The following is a 22,757-nucleotide window of genomic DNA, read 5'->3' on the forward strand; positions in this document are numbered from 1 at the left end:
ATGCTTAAATAACTTGACCAGTTTGACCCAAAAGGCAAGAAGTGTTAGGCTGACGTTCCAGCCATAACTGATGGTGTCAAGCACAGTACAGCAGGGCTGCCCAGAGGGGGGGCAAGTGGGGCAATTTGCCCCAGGCCCCGCAGTGGCCCCGCGAGCTGCTCCGGGTTTTCAGTGGCGGGCGCCTCCTGGTGAGTACAAGCACCGCAAGCGGCCTGGGGCAGGGAGGGTGGAAAGCTGCGATCGGCGGCAATTAGGCTGCTCTACCACCACCGCTTCATTCTTCGGTGGCGGGTCCTTCCCTCCGAGAGGGACCCGCCGCCGAAGACCCGGCCCTGCCCCAAGCCCCCTGAATCCTCTGGGCAGCCCTGCAGTACAGTGATGGGAATTAGGGACAATGGAAATCAAGCATGCAGACTAGAGCCCACATGCACTGCAGGAACACTGTAGCCAAACTGTCTTGCCCCACATGGGCAGAGAGTACTGGCCACGCTAGAAGAATCAGTCAGAGGCCCTGGGGGTTTTTCGCCTTCCTCTGCAGCCTTGGGCATAGGTCACTTGTTGGAAGGTTCTCTGCACCTTGAAGTCTTTAAACCATGATTTGAGGACTTAAATGGCTCAGACACAGGTTTGATACAGGAGTGGGTGGGTGAGATTCTGTGGCCTGCATTGTGCAGGAGGTCAGACTAGATGATCATAATGGTCTCTTCTGACCTTAAAGTCTATGATTCTATGAATCAGTGTAGTTCTCCACACAGCTCTCAGGGCAGGATGCAGCTGTTCAGCTGCCCAGGGCCTCAGTCCAGGCACTGTGCAAATTATAATTCAGGGAAGGTTTGATCCTGCACCCTGAAAGTCAAGGAAGTTATGCCATTGTCTGGCATGAAAGCAAAATCAAGCTCACTGCGGGCTTCTACTGGTAACAGCCTTGTATAACTGCATGTCTGGAACAAGAGAGTTTTTTTTTTCTTTTGGATGAGCAAGTAGAAGAGGCTCAGCTCTAATAGTAATACCTAGCTCTTATACAGTGCTTATAATCAGTAGATCTCAAATCAGTTTACAGAGGAGGTCAATACCCCATTTTACAGATGTGGAAACTGAGGCACAGAGAGCTGAGGTGACTTTCCCAAGGTCACCCAGGAGGCCAGTGGCAAAGTCAGGAGTAGAACCCATGGCTTCTATGTGTCTACCAATGTGCTATCCCCTACACCACATTCCCTTCCCAAGCAGATCTAGGCAATGTATATCTACTTAGTATTAAGAACAGTAATACTAAACTATTATAATAAATCTTATCAATTATAATCATCTTGGTAAAAGTGGGTGAGTAGATTTTGAATGAAATCCTGGCTCCACTGAAGTCAATGGCAAAACTCCCATTGATTTCAATGGAGACAGGATTTCCATCTAGACCGAGGCATTTTATATTTTATATTTTAATGAGAATTTTGCAAACTGGTTTATAGCAACACTGTTCTGGGAAGGTGAAAACAACCAATTTCACTAAAAGAAGGTTCCACCCTACCTGATTATTTGTATCCCTTTCCCCTCAAAATGCATATTGCATGCCTAATAAACAGTAGTGATTTGAGAGCCAAAAAGTCTGTCCTGTAAATAGTTACTTAGGCACAAAAATAGAAAGAATAAAAAAAAACACTTTACAAAACTTCTTTGCAAAATCCTTGCTGTGCATATGTGCATTTGCCCTTTCTGAAGTTCAGTACCTCATCTGCTATATAGGTACAATTTTAAACTACCAAAAGCAATTAAACTGTGTTGAGGACTAGTTTCCTGCCAAATGTATTTATTTATTTTAAATAGAAATGATTTGGGAGGGATAGAAGCATGAGCAGCTGGTAACATTCTCTTGATTAGTTTTTTCCCCTGCATTTCTAATAACAAATTCAAAAATGATTTTTAGCACTTTTTAATTACTTTTTAACAGATTATGTGCAGGTAAAACTTAGTATCTTACAAGTATCAGAGGGGTAGCCTTGTTAGTCTGGATCTGTAAAAAGCGACAAAGAATCCTGTGGCACCTGATAGACTAAGAGACGTTTTGGAGCATGAGCTTTTGTGGGTGAATACCCACTTCACAAGATGCATGTGACATGGTCTGATGAAGTATTCACCCACGAAAGCTCATGCTCCAATACGTCTCTTAGTCTATAAGGTGCCACAGGATTCTTTGTTGCTTATTAGTATCTTACAAAAATCCTAGAGCCCAGAGGTAATAAAGGAAAAAGCAGAGAGGGAGAAATGAGAGGGAGAGGAGAAATAAATACAGGGAAAAGAAAAAGAGTCATGAGGCATGAGAAAGTGAGATAAAAGAAAAATAAACATAGCAAACGCAGCTGCCATCTTACAGAAATATAGTGAATGGTAGCTGCTTCGTAACAATAATTTAGTTCTATACACTGAAGTCTAAAATTAAAGACCCAGGATCAGATTCTCACCTAGTGTAAATTGGTTTAGCCTCATTGACTTCAATGGTACTATGCCAATTTAAATCAGCCAAGGATCTGACCACAAGAGTCAAATGCTGGCATGCTCTCCACATAGGAACTCACCAGAAACCTCACATCTACTAGTGGGAGTACAGAATGAAAGTTTACCTAGCCCTATTTGGCTTCCTTCACCCTAAACCTCCAAGGGGGTGCTATAGAGTCTCTCCACAGCACAAGTCCTGGTGGTGCATTCTGAGGAGAGTCCCTGGGATCAGGGAGCATGGTTTACAATGCTTACCTTGCAGATGCCTTAACCCAACAAAGACTCAGCTACAGGGGCTTTGTGTGGGGAGGCTTAGAGCCAGAACACTGGTGCACATTAAAGCTGATTTTGAAACAAGTATGTGACAAACATCTTCAGTTTGCTGGAGTTCATTGATTGCTTCGGAGACTACTCCATCTAAGACTGTTAGCTTGCTCTAGTCATTCCATCAATCTTCTATTCAAGGGAACCTCAGGATTCCATTACAATTTTTTAAAATCTAACTAAGCTCTTTGGGGAAGGGATTAACTTTTGGTTCTGTGTTTATACAGTACCTAGTACAGTGGGGTCCTCGTTCATGACCAAGGCTGCTAGGCACTACCAAATGCAAATAGTAATAATTCATTAATATATATATGCTAAAGAGCTCTATAAAATAATTCTCACTGCAAATGAAACCAGGGGTATACTTTGAAGTTCTTTATTTAACTGCATGATATGCTTTCATTATATTGTTTCCCCTTTTGGCCCAAGCAGTTAGCCAATATTTGGGGACTTGCGGGTGGTTTCCATTAAGAGGAGAAATTAATGATGGAGTCAGATATTCCTTGGATACAATCCTGTTTATTTTAAAAAAATGTACACAAAGACCTATTTCCTGAACACAGCAGGAACAAACAGCAGGCAGTTTCCTTGCTCATAATTCCAAGCCTGTTTCCAGCCAGCACGCTGCCCAAAAAGAATCTCTCTCTCTCTCTCTCTCTCTCTCTCTCTCTCTCTCACCTCCCCCACCCCCCTCTCTCTCAACTTTCTCCCAGGGCCACACTTCCAGTGCTTCTCTGGCTGTCTCCTGGCTTTTCTAATCCTGTCTGCTTGTGACACACAGAGCCCCTGCATTTTCAGTCAGCTCTCATGGGAAACCCCTTGGCCCACATAGCGTGGCTTCTGTTTGGCTTTGCATGTGGCTTAGTTCCTTGGGTGTTGGCTTCCATTGGGTGTTCACAGCTATCTTACTCCATAAAGGAGCTTAATTACACCTTATATTTATCTGGAATGAAGGATGGCTATCACGCCCATCAGCCTCAACAAGGTCTAAGCTTGCCTATAGATCAAAGACACACCTGCTGGTAGCCTCCAACACCCTCCATCATAGCAATGTGATATTAGTTAAGAAGGTCAAACAATGCTAATTGCTACTTTGTTCTTAATCTAGCCAAACAAATTAGATTAGGGCCAAAAATAAAGGTTCTAGCTCCTCAGATTGTTTCCTAGATATGTATTTTGATACAGTATTTTCCTTAGCTCTGTTTTCTTTTACCGTTTTGTAGTGAGATTACTGGGTGGCAACTGCTGCTACTTTGTAAACTTCTTGGAAGTAATAGTCATCATGCTTTTACTTCAGCTAAATTAAAACTTCCTAAACTAAACAAAGGAGGGGAATAACTAGGATTGTACTCTGATGGCATTTTAAAGACTAACAGATTTATTCGGGCATAAGCTTTCGTGGGTAAAAAACCCACTTCTTCAGATGCATGGAATGAAAATTACAGATACAGGAATAAATATATATTGGCACATGAAGAGAAGGGAGTTACCTCACAAGTGGAGAACCAATGACACTCCTCATCAATTATTAGGAGTAGACCCCATACATCCTGTCTAAATTGGCCTTCAACATTGGTTCTCCACTTGTAAGGTAACTCCCTTCTCTTCATGTGCCAGTATATATTTATGCCTGTATGCGTAATTTTCACTCCATGCATCTGAAGAAGTGCCACCAGGCTCCTCGTTGTTTTTGTGGATACAGACTAACACGGCTACCCCTCTGATACTCGGATTGTACTGAAATGGAATTGTCTCAGCCAGTCAGAGTGCAGTGATGTTTTTCAGGTACTGAAGCATAACCAAAGATCTTTTCCCAGGTAATCCAGTTCCCTGGATTCTGATTTGCATAATTACTACACAGTTATTTTGCAGCTGTGCAGTAGGTGAATCCCAGTGCTCTGACATCTTTAAAAGCCACCCAGAGCACAGAGATTTTTTATTTCTCCAGTGGGACTGGAAAGCTGCAAATCCAGTCTCTAGTCTGATTGGCTGCTATACGCCCTCTGCTCTGATTGGCTCTGGAGTGCAATATCTTTAAGTGTTTTGCCAAAGACAAAAATGCAGCTTCAGCGTCTCATACCATTCAGCTGAAGTAGGAAATTCCAAAAATTACATGAAAAAGAAGATGGAAAAAATAAAAAACACCCCAAAAGGCAAAGCAAGTGGGCTGTGAAACTGCTGGAAGAGAAAATGTTTTTATAAGTGTCTAACCTTCTGAATCATTACTCTCCTCCAGGCCCAATCTTGCTCTGAGTGAAGTCATTAGGAATTTTGCCAATACCCCTTCATTCCCTTGATGCCTGAAGGGCTCTTTTCTCCACAATCACTGTCATTTATTTGTTTTTCATTTGGGAAAGTACCCGCATCTCCCTCCCAATACAATTTCAAAACAAGTGGGTTCCAAGACAGGTAGTGTATCCGCGTGCAGCTGCACCAGACTAACCATGTGTTGGTCCCTTGAGCGGTGTTGCCCAGGGGTTGTATATTCTAAGGGCTTGTCTACACTACAGGACTATTTCGAATCTACTTATCCACTAAATACACAAATTCGAACTTTAGTCCACATTCAATGCATGCTGGACAGTCAGATGCTGAGAAACAAGCACAGACTGGTGGGACCGCATAGTGCTGCAGGTCTGGGATGACTTACCAACATCAGGAACTCTTCAACTATCCACTTTATCTGCCCCTGGATGAGGTCTATGACTGTCCCTGGTGCCTAGTGACTGCAGTCTGTGTGTGCCTGCCAGTGACCCTGCACAGCCAAGTCTAGCAGCATGCACTGTGGGCTATGCAGACATTACAATTCCCCACAGAACAACAGAAAGTCTTCGATTTCGAATACGCTTTATATAATATTTATTATTATTTATTTTGAATGTTTAAATTGTAATAATTATTAATTTTTAAAGTCATTTGTGTTTGTGATATTTCTTCATATATATTATATTATATATTAGTTTAATATTTAGAATTTTGTAAATACTGTTTCTATTTTTTCTATAATAATGTTATAAAAATAAATGTTTATTTAAATATATATTATTTTTTATTTTTAGAAATTTTGTAATACTGTTTTCTTTTTTCCTATAACAATGTTAAAAAAATAAATGTTTATACGTGTTGCAAGAGGAACTTTATGGGCATCCCCACTTTATTCCTGCAAACAGCTGGGCAGGGAGTTGTCCTTTCATAGCTATGGAAAACTTCCCTTCTCACTCTGAATACTGATGTTGGTGACTGTAGCCTGCCTGCTTCTGTGTTTATAAGAGCTCCTGGGTGTAATTTAAAGTAACCTAGAAGCAGCATTAAGTGACAGGCTAGATATGGGTTCTTTGCATCATTTGTCCAGTTCAGGATATCCATAACTGCTGTTTCTCCCTAGATCACATCTCTTTCTCCTTCCTCAACATCTCCTGTTCTGAATACCCCGAGTAAGAGCAGGCATATGGTTTATGGAGCAAGCTCAGAATACCTCCCTCCATAGCTTTTCAACATAAATCCACTTTAGCTACCTTCTATGTTGGCAAGTTGCATCAAGTTCTTAAACCCCTGTGTAAGCAATTCAAGAATAATGTCTAGTGTATTTGAGTTAAATTCTTTCAAACCCAATTCTTTAAATTCTTTCTGAGCTTTTCTATGGCAAAACCCCCCAAATCAAGATTTTTTAAAAAGTAAACAAGCAAAAATAAAATTTTTGGGAGACTTATTATTAATGGTCATTTCTGCTCATTTGCAGAAATCAAAACTAAGATTGTTTGATCTGAAAAATCAATGTGTCCAATAAATGCATCCGAGAGAGAACACAGATCCTTAATTCAAATCCATCATAGACACAACCACTCTTAAGTCAAAGTAATGCTTCAAGGCCTTTGTTACCAGAATGACAAAATCTTCCCATGTGGCCTCCCTAATATTATCATAAATGGCCCTTTCAAGTTTGACTGACAGCTCAGGCCACTTCTCCTTTGATTATAAATGAGGTAAAGTGTTTGCATACAGAACGGATGTTCTGTTGAAGGCCTCTCAGCAGGCACTTCCGGGTATTGCCCCCAGAACAAGTGACAAATCAGGTGTGAAAGGAACAAAGAATTAACAGCCTCAGAGAGCAAGGACTGAAGGCAGAATTAATCTACCTCTTAATTCATCCAAAAGCACTCTTAGGATGTGTAAGATACCACAGGCTTTTAAGGAGGCTTTTACTCCATATGCAATGGAGTTTCTGATTTAATAATATCAGTACAACTCCAGTGATATTTGCCCTTTCCATAAAATCAGATCTCTTGGCAGTCCTATTAACAGAAGTAAGAAAAAACATCAGGAAAATGTTCAGCATTCTGATATATATATCAAACCAACAAACTATTTTAAAGATTTTTGCACCAGGTAACATGTATATTAATGCCTCAATCCTGCAAGTGCTAATACAATACAGATGCTAAACTTTATTTATGTGGATAGTCCATTGACTTCAGTAGATCTATAATTATGAGTAAAGTTAAGCACAGACTGAAAAAACTGGGATTGTTTACCTTAGGAAGGAGGTGAATAAATGTATATGAAATAGTGAATGGCACAGGGAACATTATAATACCTAGCTCTTATATATCACTTGTCATGAATATATTGCAAAGTGCTTTGCAAAGGAGGTCAGTATCATTATTCCCATAGGATAGACAGGGAAGTTGAGTAACTGAGAGGGAAAGTGACTTGTCTAAGGTAACTGAGCAGGTCAATGGCAAAGCAAGGAACAAAACCCAGATCTCGTGAGTCCTAGTCCCTGGCTTTAGCCACACAATTCGCCCTCTCATAATACCCAAACAAGGAGTCATTCAGTGAAACTGAAAGGTGGCAAATTAAAAATCAATTAAAGGAAATACTTTTTCACTCGTGTAATTAGACGGTGGAACTCATTGCCACAGGATGTCATTGAAGCCAAGGATGTAGTAAAATTCAAAGAGTGATTGTATTGTATATAGATAATAAGAATATCTTCCAGTTGTATTAGTTAATGCTAAAAAAAAGTGTTAGAAGGGATAATCCCTCCTACTTCAGGGTTAAAACCAATTTCTTACCCTGTGAGACTGTGCGTAGGATAAGGACGTTCATGGGGCAGTTTATCCCACATCTGTGGGGTTTCTTGAATCTTCTTCTAAAGCACTTTGTGCTGGCTACTGTCAGAGACAAGATATTGGATTAGCTGGACCATGACCTACGTGTTTGCAGGCTCCTGGCCTACATTTTCATTCAGGGTAAGTATGATATCCATTTTGTAAAAGCATATCTCTCAGTTAATGAGTGATATGTCCCATCCATAGGGGAGATTGATAGCTCTAACCTTTTCTGGCTAGCCCTGTGAACTCATGTGAACACCACACACTGCTTTCAGCATAGTGCTCCACTTTTGGGTAAACTTATAAAAATCACCTTTTTCTACATCAGTCATAAGAAAAATGCAAGTTGTGATTGAAAAACAAATCAAGAAAAGAACATGGCTCCTATGCAGGATAGCTCATATGCAAAACACCTAATTTGCTCAGGCGAAAAACTTTCAGTGATTTAGAGCAAAACCCTATCACTGAGCACAAGAAAAACAAACAATTATTTATATTACAGTAGCACCTAGAGGCCTCAGCTGTGATTAAAGCCCAATTATGTTAGGCACTGTCCACACACACATGCAGTAAGATGGTCTGAGGAGTTTACAGTCTGAAAAACAAAACATAAGAGAAAGGAAGTACAATTAGTCCCATATTACGGATGGGGAACTGAGATGAAGAAACTTGCCCAGGCCGCACAAGAAGCCTGTGGCGCAGCTGGGCAATGAACCCCGGTCTCCTGAGGTCCAGCCCAGTGCCTTACTCACAGCCTTGCTTTCTTTAAATGTTCCTTTGTTACCAAAGGTGAAATCTCCAGAGAGCAGTTCAGTGTAAGGCCCCATCTGTAAAGCAGTAAGAAGTAATGAAAATTAGAATTGTAACAAGGCACCTTTCACCTGAGCATCTCAAAGCACTGTACAAACGTTAATGAATTACTATCAGAATAACTTTATTTGTAAAGTGCTTTAAAATCCATGCCTGCCAGGCACTTAGTAGTGTACCATATTCACTACTATTATTCCACAGAATCAAGCTGGAAATGATATTTGCTGGATTCTGCATACAAGCAGGGGCAGCTCTAGAAAATAGGCTGCCCCAGGCAGCGCGGTGTGCTGCGCCGCCCTTCCTCGGTCCCGCGGCGGGTCCCCTCTTCCCGCGGCTCCGGTTGAGCTCCCGCGGCAGGTCCACCGGAGCCCCGGGAACAGCGGACCTCCCGCGGGCACGGCTGCGGACGGTTCGCGGGTCCAGCGGCTCCGGTGGACCTGCCGCAGTCATGCCTGCGGGAGGTCCAGCCGAGCCGCGGGATGAGCGCCCCCTCCGCAGTCATGCCTGCGGCAGGTCCGGTCGTCCGCGGCTCCGGTGGACCTCCCGCAGGCATGACTGCGGCAGGTCCACCGGCCCAGCCTGCCGCCCCCTAGATTTGGCCGCCCTAGGCAACAGCTTGGTTTGCTGGTGCCTAGAGCCGCCCCTGCATACAAGAAAGCGAAGAGTATATCAGAGTAGAGAGAAAACAGCATCTTGTTAAGGCATCTGGTCACTTCCTAGTGTTGCTATAGACTTCAACTAACAGTCGTGGCAGAAGAGCTTCAGAACCTGCATCTTTTTGCAGTGAATTAACTTTAATTTGCACCATCATAGCTATTAGTACATCATGTAATTTGATTAATAGAAATGTAGGTCTGGAAGAGACCTTGAGAGGTCATCCCATTCAGCCCCAAGGCAGGACCAAGTCAAACTAGACCATCCCTGACGGTTTTTGTCCTCCCGGTTCTTAAAAAGCTCCAATAATGGAGATTCCACAACCTCCCTTGGAAACCTTTTCCAGAATTTAAGTACCCTTATAGTTAGAAAGATTTTGCAAATATCTAACCTAAATCTCCCTGGTTGTAGATTAAGACCATTACTTCTTATCCTACCTTCAGTTGACATGGAGAACAACTGATCATCATGCTCTTTATAGCAGCCCTTAACGTATTTGAAAACTATTAACAAGTTCCCCCCCCAATCTTCTTTTCTCAAGGCTAAACATGCCTAGTGTTTTTAATCTTTCTTCAGAGGTCAGATTTTCTAAACCTTTCATCATTTTTATTGCTCTCCTCTGGACTCTCTAAAGTTTATCCACATCTTTCCTAAATTGTGGCACCCAGAATTGGTCACAGTACTCTAGCTGAGGCATCATCAATGCCAAGCAGAGAAGGACAATTTTCTCCCGTGTCTTACATATGACCCTCCTGTTAATACAATAAGAATGATATTAGGCATTTTCACAACTGCATCACATTGTTGACTCCTATTCAATTTGCGACTCGCTGTACCCCCTACATTCTTTTCAGCAGTACTACCACCTACCCAATTATTACCCATTTTGTAGCTGTGTGTTTGCTTTTTCCTTCCGAAGTGAAGTACTTTGCACTTGGCTTTATTGAATTTCATCTGGCTGATTTCAGACCAATTCTCCAATTTGTCGATTGTTTTGAATTCTAATCCTAGCCTTCTGAAGTGTTGCAACCCCTTCCAGCTTCGTCTCATCCAAAAAAGTTATAAGCATACTCTCCACTCCATTATCCAAGTATTTAACGAAAATATTGAATAACACCAGACCCAGGACTGACCCCTTCAGGACCGTACTAGATATGTCCTCTCATTTTGACAGTGAGCCATTGATATCTACTGTTTGAGTATGGTCTTTCAACCAGTTGTGCACCCACCCTATAGTAATTTTACCTAGACCACATTTCCCTAGATTGCTTACGAGAATGTCATGTGGAACTGTGTCAAAAGCCTCACTAAAATCAAGATATATCCCATCTACTGCTTCCCCGCATCCCCTACGCCAGTAACCCTGTCAGAGAAGTAAATTAGTTTGACTTTGCATGATTTGTTCTTGACAAATCCATGCTGGCTATTCCTTAAAAGTCCTATTATCCTCTAGGTGCTTACAAATTGATTGTTTAATAATTTGTTCCAGTATCTTTCCAGGTCTCAGAGGTAGGCTAACTGGGCTCTAATTCTCTGGGTCCTCTTTGTTCCCCTTTTTAAAGATAGGTTCTATTTTCACCTTTCTCCAGTCCCCTGGGACCTCCATGAGTTGTTGAAGATAATTGCTAATGGTTCTGAGATTGCTTCAGTACCTTAGGATGAATTTCATCAGGCCCTGCTGACTGGAATATATCTAACTTATCTAAATATTCTTTAACCTTTTCTTTCCCAGTTTTGGTTTCTGTTCCTTCTCCCTTGTTGATATTAATTGTGTTGAGTATCTGGTCACCATTAATCTTTTTAATGTAGGCTGAAGCAAAATAGACATTAAACATTGCAGCCTTCTTGAGATCATCAGTCATTGGCTCTCCTTCCAACTGAGTAGAGGACCTACACTTTCCTTTGTCTTTCTCTTGCTCCTAATTTATTTAAAGAACCTCTTATTGCCTTTTATGTCCCGTGCTGAGTGAAACTCATTTTGTATCTTTGTCTTTCTGATTTTATCCCTACATGCTTGTAGGGACAAAAGTATAAGCTTATTATTGTTGCCCGTCTGGCTGAAATTTGTGGACTTGAGGATGGTTTTCATTTGGATGAGAAGTTGGTGATGTGGAATCTGAGTATTTTCTTAGCGCAATCTGTTTATTGATAAAATGTACACAAGGGGTGAAATCCTGACCCCACTGAAGTCAGTGTCAAAACTCCCTTTGACTTCAGTGGGGCCAGAACATCACCCAAGAATTTGCTTCACTGAACAGTGGAAGATACAAACAGCCCATAGGGAAGTCACAAGGGGTTGCAGACCTGCTCCCCCCAAAAAAGAATTAAACCAAGCCAGGTGGCTGAGGGGCACACATTGATTAAGCACTGTCTTACCAAAGCTGCTGCTTCCAGATTATGATAGACCTCCCACACTTTTCCAGACCCATTCTAGTACTGAAAACACCTCCTTTGTCTTTCTCTTGCTCCTAATTTATTTAAAGAACTTAAAGGAAAGCTTCCTGTGCTTTTCAGAAGTCCCAGGTGAGTCACTTTAGCCCTGTCCCAAGAGGCTGTCTATTGGGTTCTGCTTTTCTTCATTCTACAACTTCACTTCCTTCGGGCTGAACCAGGATCATTAGCCTCACAATACCCCCTTAACAGCCACTGCTTGTATCCACCCATTCTAAATGGAGTTTTTTCTACCTTAACATTCCATAAGGGTGGGCTACTACATTAGCATGTGTACTGCAGTAGCTGATGTCATGTTGCATTGCATGGCTCTGGTGCTGTGCTGTACATACACATAACAACACCCATACCACTAAGGCCCAAAGTTGTAGTGATATAACTAAAGGTTTGCTTTTATACGCCTTTAGTTACATGGCTAAGGACTTCCAGGATACACCACCGCACCTCCCCAAGAGGGGAAACCATGGTACACCATTAGAGATACATTCTGATCAGGGAGCCCTGCCTATAGAGGAGAATGGGAGCATACGGCACCACAGCAGCATTTTGGAATCAAAATATTTGGGGTTTTGGCTCAAATATTTTGGTATCTGAATTTTTCCAAAAAATACATAATGGGGGGGGGGGGGAGGCGGCAGGGAAAGGGGTGGAAAAGATAATTTTCCAATAATCAGGTTGTATTGGCTTAGTTTACCAACATAAAAGGGTCCAACATTAAAGTTGAATCAGTTCAAGTAATTTTTAAAACTGAATTAAGTTAACCCAGTGCAACTTCTGTGTGTAGACAAGGCCTAAACCAGGTACTGCAAGTTCCCAATAATGCCCTGTCACCTATGCCCGGAAAAAGAGACCAACAGGATTAGAGAGCTTTTACGAAGACATAGCATATATTTCACTCACAAGGCTCTGACATCTTATTGCTACCTGTAACAGAATGGCTTGCCCCATGGGCTGGAGAGCCTGGGACTAAGCCAACTGGAGTACAGAATGAGCCCCAACTGAGGGAATCAGGCAATTCCCCATAAAGAGCAGAAGGTAACTATACTTGAGAGAGACAGACAGGCACAGGCGTAAGTGGTGACAGAGCTGTTGTTAGGATTTCACCCCTTGTGTACATTTTATCAATAAACAGATTGCGCTAAGAAAATACTCAGATTCCACATCACCAACTTCTCATCCAAATGAAAACCATCCTCAAGTCCACAAATTTCAGCCAGACGGGCAACAATAATAAGCTTATACTTTTGTCCCTACAAGCATGTAGGGATAAAATCAGAAAGACAAAGATACAAAATGAGTTTCACTCAGCACGGGACATAAAAGGCAATAAGAGGTTCTTTAAATAAATTAGGAGCAAGAGAAAGACAAAGGAAAGTGTAGGTCCTCTACTCAGTTGGAAGGAGAGCCAATGACTGATGATATCAAGAAGGCTGCAATGTTTAATGTCTATTTTGCTTCAGCCTACATTAAAAAGATTAATGGTGACCAGATACTCAACACAATTAATATCAACAAGGGAGAAGGAACAGAAACCAAAACTGGGAAAGAAAAGGTTAAAGAATATTTAGATAAGTTAGATATATTCCAGTCAGCAGGGCCTGATGAAATTCATCCTAAGGTACTGAAGCAATCTCAGAACCATTAGCAATTATCTTCAACAACTCATGGAGGTCCCAGGGGACTGGAGAAAGGTGAAAATAGAACCTATCTCTGGCCTGGAAGGGAAGGTATCCTGATTAAGCAGGGAAGAGATGGAGAGACTCTCCAGAAGAACTGAAGTGGCCCAGTGAAAATGACAGTACAAAGAGAGGAGCAGGCTTAGCTGCCCAGTACAGGGCCCTGGGCTGGAACCCACAGCTAAGGATGGAACTGTGTTCCCCTGTTGGCCCTGAGGAACAAGCTCATAGAAAGGGTTACCAAGACCTGTAAGGGGGGATTTTTCAAAATTGCTGATGAATGAAAAAATCATCTTTCTGCCAAGTCTGAGTGAAAGTCAACCCAGAACTGGGCCCATTATTTGTACATTTTTATTATCATCTGTATTACTGCAGCATCTTCAGCATCAGGACCCCATTGTGCTAGGCACTGCACAAACACAGAACGAGAGGCAGTCCTTGCCCCAAAGAGCTCACCGTGTAAACACACAAGGAGTGGAAAGGGAAACAGATGACATGAATTGTTCACACAGCAGGTAACCAGCAGAGTTAAAATTAGAAGCCAAATCTCCTGACTCCCATGCCTGTGCCCTAGATATTAGATCACCGCCCATGATATGGGGCATCTATGACTTGATTCAATGGTCACAGATCTACAGAGAAGTGTCCAAATTTAATGTCAAATGCCTGCAAAAATTACAATTTATTTTCCTATTCAGGATCAATTGAGCAGGAAGCTGGGCTCTATTGTTTTTACAGGATGCCAGTCAGTTCAGAAGCAGAGGAGTAGGCTTGCCAGTCAAAGCATGCAGAGAGTCTGCTTTTCTCCTTTGTGGATGGTCCACAATAAAAAAAGTATCTATTTATCTTTTAATTTATAAAACCCACACAACACGTACTCCCTGTGTGGATATATGTCAGCCAACCTTAACAACAGGCAGAGCTAGTAGCACCTCCTTGAATTAAAAGAATGCACCACTCCTTGGCCACTGTCACAATTAAGAGCTCTCCACTTGATGAAAGAAAAATAATGCATTTTCCCCTCCCTCCCTGGAAGAGAGAGGCCTGCATTCATTCTGTAACAGTGCTCCCCAGGTCACTGAGGGCAGCCTTGAGAGTGGAGCTACCAGGGACCAGTTCAGAGCTAATTTATAGAGCTGGTCAAGAATTTTGTTGACAAAACTGTGTTGGACAATGCCCATTTGTCTGGAAACTGAAACCTTCACAGAAGTGTATCGGCTCCAATGAAACAATTGTCAGAAAGGTTTCTCATGTCCAGGCTGGAGTTTCTGGAGAGCATAAGACCCCAGAATATCCAATGGTCAGGGCATGCCTCTGGGATATGAAGACCCAGGTTCAGGTCCCTACTCTAAATCAGGCATATCAGAGATTTGAAGCTGGGTCTTCCGCATTCCAGGGGAGTGCCCTGATCTCTAGGGTAGAGCTCTCTTGCCCGGAAAAATCTGAAAGATCTCAATCTTGTTCTGTATTGGAGCAAAAACATTGTGAAAGCTCAATATTTTTCACAAAACTGAATTCCTGTTTTCTGGCCAGCCCTATTAATTTGTGCCCAGCTGCCCATAGCAACTATGGACCTTATGGCATCTTGGGAGGAGCCAAAGCCCACCCCTCACCTCCAATTCTCAGAATGCTCTCCGGTATGTATATTGGGGACACAGCACAGGGAAGTGCCCTCTGGACTTAGGGCAATAGAGAATCAGGCCCATGGACTTAACACTGCATCTTCATAGGGGTCAGGCTTCATTCTTGGGGTGTGTACGTGCAAATCAGAATCAATTTGAACAAATATCAATTTGAAACTGATTAGGTTTTTTTTAAATGAAATGTACCCAAATAAGATTTGTTCTGGGCTAATATCAAACCTGCAAGATTTCAGCCTGGGAGGATTAAGGGCTGGATTCCCTTGCTTCCTTTGTGGTACTGAGGTGGTGCAAAGAGAGGTGAGACTGCCCATGGCTCCCTAGCATGGAAGCTTCCCCAGCTAGCATATTTGACTTCTACACTTCCCTCCCTGCAGCCTCCTGTGCAAAGGGAAGGAGAGGTGAGGAAGAATGGCTGGAGCATGCTGTGCTCTAGCCTCTGGGACTGTTGCCAGCTGGTACAAGTTGGAGCAGCCCACGGGCTGCTCCAGCCTAGCTGGGGCAGAGAATCGGGAGACATAACTGACGCTCTGACACCCTCACAGCACATAATCTGCGCAGTAGAGATCCTGATCAGAGCAGAGAACCCTTTTTGGAGAAAGTTATAAAGCCCCAAGCCAGCAAAGCTCTTCAGCACATGTGTAGCTTTAAGTGCCTAAGTAGTCCAGGGGTAGGCAACCTATGGCACGGGTGCCGAAGGCAGCACACGAGCTGATTTTCAGTGGCACTCACACTGCCCGGGTCCTGGCCACCAGTCCAAGGGGCTCTGCATTTTAATTTAATTTTAAGTGAAGCTTCTTAAACATTTTAAAAACCTTATTTACTTTACATACAACAATAGTTTAGTTATATATTATAGACTTGTATAAAGAGACCTTCTAAAAACATTAAAATGTATTACTGGCACATGAAACCTTAAATTAGAGTGAATAAATGAAGACTCGGCACAGCACTTCTGAAAGGTTGCTGACCCCTGAAGTAGTCCCTTCAAGTCAATGGGCTTCTTATGTGTTTGAATTTATACTTGCGTTTAAGCACTTTCCTGGATCAAGGCCTAATGGCCTGAAAATATTATTTATTTTGTACTCTGGTAGCACCTAGGAGCCCCAGACATGGACCAGGACCCCACTGCATTAGGTGCTGTATAAACATAGAACAAAAAAGCCAGCCCCTGTCCCCAAAGAGCTTACAAACCAAGGAAATGTAAGGATATGTCTATACCATGCACTGGCGTGGCTGTACCACAACAGCCGCACTGCTGTAAGGTACACAGTGTAGCCAGGAGAGAGTTCTCCCGATGACAATCTAAAACCACCCCCAATGAGGGGAGATAGCTTTGTCGGCAGGAGAGCATCTCCCACTGACGAAGCAGTGCCTACACCGGCACTTTTTGTTGTTCTGGCGGGGTAGGGATTCACACCCCTGAGTGACAAAAGTTTTAACAACGAATGTGCTGTGTAGACGTAGCCTAAATCAAATGGAAGTGCCATCTCCAACTTACCTATGTTGTTGCCTCCACAGTGTAACTGTTTTTTTCCAGTGGTGCTGGAAAAGAGATAACTTGCCAGCAGGTGCATTTTTAAAAAGAGGGAGCCCTTGTGCCAGAAAAAAACTGAGCTCCTTTCCTGTTCCTGAGCTTGGAAAGGGACATAAATATCATCCACGATGTAGCATTGTTAATTAATATGTCATTTCCATCACCTTCTTTTTGGAGGGTGCATTACACTGAGCCGAATAACAAACCATTCAAACATTTCATTTTGTAAGAGGCAGGGAAAAAACCCAAAGCCAAAGAACTTTTTAACTGGATTGTGCAACGACTATGACAATAATTGGCTGTAAGAATTAGATAGAGGTAGCAGAAGGCCTCATGAAACGAGCACATTACAAAGACTTTCAGTACTGAAAAATACCGCTGTCCTAAAGTGTGAGAAGGAAAACAGGGAGATGGAGTGGTTTTGTATGAATATCCAGAATGCTCCAACGTTCATATCCTTGGCCAGGGGACAGATCTACTTACGATGTATTTTCCAGCAGGAGTTTTGAGCTTTTTCTCTCCGGTGTTGCTATCCCGCCTTCCAAACTACTTTTTTCTCTAATGCTAGTATTGGCTAAAGGAGCTGATCTGGCTGTCCTGGAGACTCAAGTCCCTTATGTATCCACACAACAGGGAAGCAGCCTGGGTAGCAGCATTGTGAACTTCTCCTACTGACCTGCCAGTGTGACTCACCTTTGACATGAGGAGTTGATTTCAGTCTTTTTCCCAGTTTATCTTGGCCTTTCTGCTGTGCCTGTTAACAGGTTGCCAGTTAGGCCCTGATCTTGTAAACTGTTCCAAGCACATGGACTCCGGCTTCTGATGAGTCCCACTGAATTCAAAGGGGCTCTGCATGGATGCAGGGATCTGTCCAGATGGCACAGATTGAAGGCTCAGGACCTTGCAGCCTGATCCAAAGCCCCCAGTGGGAGAATAAGGGAGAGGTGGTACAGATCACTGCTGGCAGCCCCACTAGTTATTCTGCGCACTAGTCATCCTTGCATCTATCTGTTTTATATCTTGTTCTATCATATACACATACTTATGACTGCAGCATGTAGAAAATCAGTCTGCTAGTTGCATGATGGTTTTCTGTCCCATCTGAAAAAGGTCCAAATAAAACCTCTTTGCCAGTTGAGAAGTGGACTCAAGTTTATTAGTTTTCAACTAACCCTAAGTTACGCTCGTATAAGTCTGTTGCGCTCATGTGTCACTTATTTCTGCTGTAACTCGGCTCTAACTGTCACAGTTTAGAACACCATAGCCATGCATACAGAACACTGTTTGGAAAGACTTAGAAAGTCTTATTTTTGTCACCACAGTATAGCTGTGTCTTGCAGGTGGTATGGATTTAGTATAAAGTATAATGAAAAACTGTAGCTTGTTCATACACTTGGTGGTAACTGACATAGATATGTCCTACTTGACTTGTGTGGGTTAAAAAGTAAAATTAAAATGCTTTGAACCCCAACAGCGTGGTGCCTGTTTCAGTGTAACAAGTAGTTTATTTAAACCGTTAGTGACTCCAAAAATGCCTACCTTCCACTGTCAGTATCAACTCTAGGCACTTTAAAATTAATAGAGAGGTTGAGGAAAAGGGCATCTTTCAGTCGGCTTTGAAGGGCAGTGAACATAAAAATGCTGGTGCTAAACCATGCACACCGTTATAAAACGTGGCAAACCCGTGTTGCTGATTTTGACCAATATTGTCACTTAACTTTTAGCAGAACTGCTGCACTGCTATAATACAAGGTTGAGTTTAACAGATGACTTTTGTACGTGCTCTAAAATCCCCAAATAGCAAGAAAAGAAGTTGTTACACGCCACCCCCACAACACAGCCTTAACCCTGCTCTCATTTGATCGATGCCCCCAATAATGCACATAGTAACACTCTCCCCTTACAGATGCTACAGGATATATTGGGAACAGAGCGCATGAGCCCTGTAGGACCCAGTCTAATACCGTCTATTTGCTAAGGCAAAACTCAGGTTTAGGGCAGATGTAGCAAACAGGAGCTGCCTACACTCAGCCCACACCTCATAAACCTCCCCAGACTTGATCAACGTTACCATCCCCTCACCCTTGCCTAAAGGATTCCTGCTAAGATACTGCCTTTACTTACCCATCACTGAACCCTGGAGACCACTGTCCTGTGTGCCATTAGACTGCCACCAATCACTGTGGCAAGAAGACTCCGTACCCCACTACTGACACACCCCAAAGAACTTAGCATGGATAAGAGGAATACTTGATCACTCATGGTACACAATGCACTTCTCCTATCATAGTGACAACTCTGTCAAGCTGCTCTTGCTAATCCCTCCACCATTCCATACACCTACAGAAGGCAGTTGGAATGCATGGGGATAAATGCTGCCATTCAAATCTGTGGAACACAACACAAATAACACATTCTTAGTTATGACCTCATAAATAAACTAGGGAAATACAGTCTAGATGGAGCTACTATAAGGTGGGTGCATAACTGGTTGGAAAATCGTTCCCAGAGAGTAGTTATCTGTGGTTCACAGTCATCCTGGAAGGGCATAACGAGTGGGGTCCCACAGGGATTGGTTCTGGGTCCAGTTCTGTTCAATATCTTCATCAATGATTTAGATAATGGCATAATGAGTACACTTATAAAATTTGTTGATGATACCAAGCTGGGAGGGGTTGCAAGTGCTCTGGAGGATAGGATTAAAATTCAAAATGATCTGGACAAACTGGAGAAATGGTCTGAAGTAAATATGATGAAATTCAATAAGGATAAATGCAAAGTACTCCATTTAGGAAGGAACACATACAAAATGGGAAATGGCTGCCTAGGAATGAGTACTGCGGAAAGGGATCTGGGGGTCATAGTGGATCACAAGCTAAATATGAGTCAGTTTAAACTAAATGGAAGGATAAACAAAAATAGATCTGTGACTAGGGTTTTTTATTTCAAAAGGGCTAATTTTAAAGAATTAAGGAAATTAGTTAGATAAGTGGATTGGACTGAAGAACTTGGGGATCTAAAGGTGGAGGAAGCCTGGAATTACTTCAAGTCAAAGTTGCAGAAACTATCAGAAGCCTGCATCCCAAGAAAGGGGGAAAAAAATTCATAGGAAGGACTTGTAGACCAAGCTGGATGAGCAAGCATCTCATAGACTTTAAAGTCAGAAGGGACCATTATGATCATCTAGTCTGACCTCCTGCACAATCTCAGAGAGGTGATTAAGAAAAATCAGAAAGCCTACAAGGAGTGGAAGATGGAAGGGATCAGGAGGGAAAGCTACCTTATTGAGGTCAGAACATGTAGGGATAAAGTTAGAAAGGCCAAAAGCCATGTAGAGTTTTCCCTTGTAAAGGGAATTAAAACCAATAGTAAAAGGTTCTATAGCCATATAAATAAGAAGACAACAAAGAAAGGAGAAGTGGGATCGCTAAACACTGAGGATGGAGTGGAGGTTAAGGATAATCTAGACATGGCCCAATATCTAAACAAATACTTTGCCTCGGTCTTTAATGAGACTAATGAGGAGCTCAGGGATAATGGTAGGATGACAAATAGGAATGAGGATATGGAGGTAGATATTACCACATCTGAGGTAGAAGCCAAACTCGAACATCTTAATGGGACAAAATCGGGGGGCCCAGATAATCTTCATCCAAGAATATTAAAGGAACTGGCACATGAAATTGCAAGCCCATTAGCAAGAATTTTTAATGAATCTGTAAACTCAGGGGTTGTACCGTATGACTGGAGAATTGCTAACATAGTTCCTATCTTTAAGAAAGGGGAAAAAAGTGATCTGGGCAACTACAGGCCTGTCAGTTTGACATCGGTAGTATGCAAGGTCTTGGAAAAATTTTTGAAGGAAAAAGTAGTCAAGGACATTGAGGTCAGTGGTAATTGGAACAAAATACAACATGGTTTTACAAAAGATAGATTGTGTTAAACCAACCTGATATTCTTCTTTGAGAAGGTAACAGATTTTTTAGACAAAGGAAATGCAGTGGATCTAATTTACCTCGATTTCAGTAAGGCATTTGACATGAATGCCAATTATTAGAAAAGATGGCGAATTATTAGAAAAGATGGGGATCAATATGAACATTGAAAGGTGGATAAGGAACTGGTTAAAGGGGAGACTACAATGGGTCGTACTGAAAGGTGAGTTGTTAGGCTGGAGGGAGGTTACTAGTGGAGTTCCTCAGGGACTGGTTTTGGGACCAATCTTATTTAATCTTTTTATTACTGACCTTGGCACAAAAAGTGGGAATGTGCTAATAAAGTTTGCAGATGACACAAAGCTGGGAGGTATTGCCAATACAGAGAAGGACCGGGATATCATACAGGAAGATCTGGATGACTTTGTAAACTGGACTAATAGTAATAGGATGAAATTTAATAGTGAAAATGCAAGGTCATGCATTTAGGGATTAATGACAAGAATTTTGATTATAAATTGGGGGCACATCAGTTGGAAGTAACAGAGGAGGAGAAGTACCTCAGAGTATTGGTTGATCACAGGATGACTACGAGCCGCCAATGTGATATGGCTGTGAAAAAAGCTAATGCAGTATTGGGATGCATCAGGCAAGATATTTCCAGTAGAGATAAGGAGGTGTTAGTACCGTTATACAAGGCACTGGTGAGACCTCATCTGGAATACTGTGTGCAGTTCTGGTCTCCCATGTTTAAGAAGGATGAATTCAAACTGGAACAGGTTCAGAGAAGGGCTACTAGGATGATCTGAGGAATGGAAAACCTGTCATATGAAAGGAGACTCAAAGAGCTTGGCTTGTTTAGCCTAACCAAAAGAAGGCTAAGGGGAGATATGATTGCTCTCTATAAATATATCAGAGGAATAAATACCAAGGAGGGAGAGGAATTATTTAAGCTCAGTACCAATGTGGACACAAGAACAAATGGATATAAACTGGCTATCAGGAAGTTTAGACTTGAAATTAGATGAAGGTTTCTAACCATCAGAGGAGTGAAGTTCTGGAACAGCCTTCCAAGGGGAGTAGTGGGGGCAAAAGACATATCTGACTTCAAGACTGAGCTTGATAAGTTTATGGAGGTGATGGTATAATGGGATAGCCTAATTTTGGCAATTAATTTGTCTTTGACTACTAGCGGTGAATATGCCCAATGGCTTGTGATGGGATGTTAGATGGGATGGGATCTGAGTTACTACAGAGAATTCTTTCCTGGGTGTCTGGCTGGTGAGTCTTGCCCACATGCTCAGGGTTTAGCTGATCACCATATTTGGGGTAGGGAAGGAATTTTCCTCCAGGGCAGATTGGCAGAAGCCATGGGGGGGGTTTTCGCCTTCCTCTGCAGCCTTGGGCATGGGTCACTTGTTGGAGGGTTCTCTGCACCTTGAAGTCTTTAAACCATGATTTGAGGACTTCAGTGGCTCAGACACAGGTTTGATACAGGAGTGGGTGGGTGAGATTCTGTGGCCTGCATTGTGCAGGAGGTCAGACTAGATGATCATAATGGTCCCTTCTGACCTTAAAGTCTATGATTCTATGAGTCAACAGTGTTACGCTGTTACAAAAAAAGCAAACATCATTCTGGGATGTATTAGCAGGATGATTGTAAGCAAGACATAAGAAGTAATTCTTCCGCTCTACTCCATGCTGATTTGGCCTCAACTGGAGTATTGTGTCTAGTTCTGGGCACCACATTTCAGGAAAGATGTGGACAAATTGGAGAAAGTCCAGAGAAGAGCAACAAAAATGATTACATGAAAACATGACCTGTGAGGGAAGATTGAAAAAATTGGGTTTGTTTAGTCTGGAGAAGAGAAGACTGAGAGGGGACATGATAATAGTTTTCAAGTACATAAAAGGTTATTACAAGGAGGAGGGAGAAAAATTGTTCTTCTTAACCTTTGTGGATAGGACAAGAAGCGATGGGCTTAAATTGCAGCAAGGGTGGTTTAGGGTGGACATTAGGGTGGACAATTCCTAATTGTCAGAGTGGTTAAGCACTGGAATAAATTGCCTAGGGATGAGGTGGAATCTCCATCATTAGGGATTTTTAAGAGCAGGTTGGACAAACACCT

At 42.3% G+C, this 22,757-nt stretch overlaps 1 long non-coding RNA gene across 3 annotated transcripts in view; it reads right to left on the bottom strand.

Annotated features, from left to right (window-relative positions):
- Positions 1-19,031, bottom strand: part of LOC120380473 — a 34,595-nt gene extending 15,564 nt beyond the window's left edge. For 2 of the 3 annotated variants that reach the window (XR_005587778.1, XR_005587774.1), the window contains exons 1-4: positions 18,818-19,031; positions 8,678-8,752; positions 8,434-8,520; positions 7,887-7,982 (exon numbers count right to left, since the gene is read on the bottom strand). This is a non-coding gene — a long non-coding RNA (uncharacterized LOC120380473). Of the gene's footprint in view, positions 1-7,886; positions 7,986-8,433; positions 8,521-8,677; positions 8,753-18,817 lie in introns of all 3 variants that reach the window. The other variant, XR_005587775.1, reaches the window with a different exon arrangement.
- Positions 19,032-22,757: the final 3,726 nt, after the last annotated feature.

The sequence above is a fragment of the Mauremys reevesii genome, linkage group 1 (assembly GCF_016161935.1).
Source record: "Mauremys reevesii isolate NIE-2019 linkage group 1, ASM1616193v1, whole genome shotgun sequence".
NCBI classification, from domain to species: domain Eukaryota; kingdom Metazoa; phylum Chordata; order Testudines; family Geoemydidae; genus Mauremys; species Mauremys reevesii.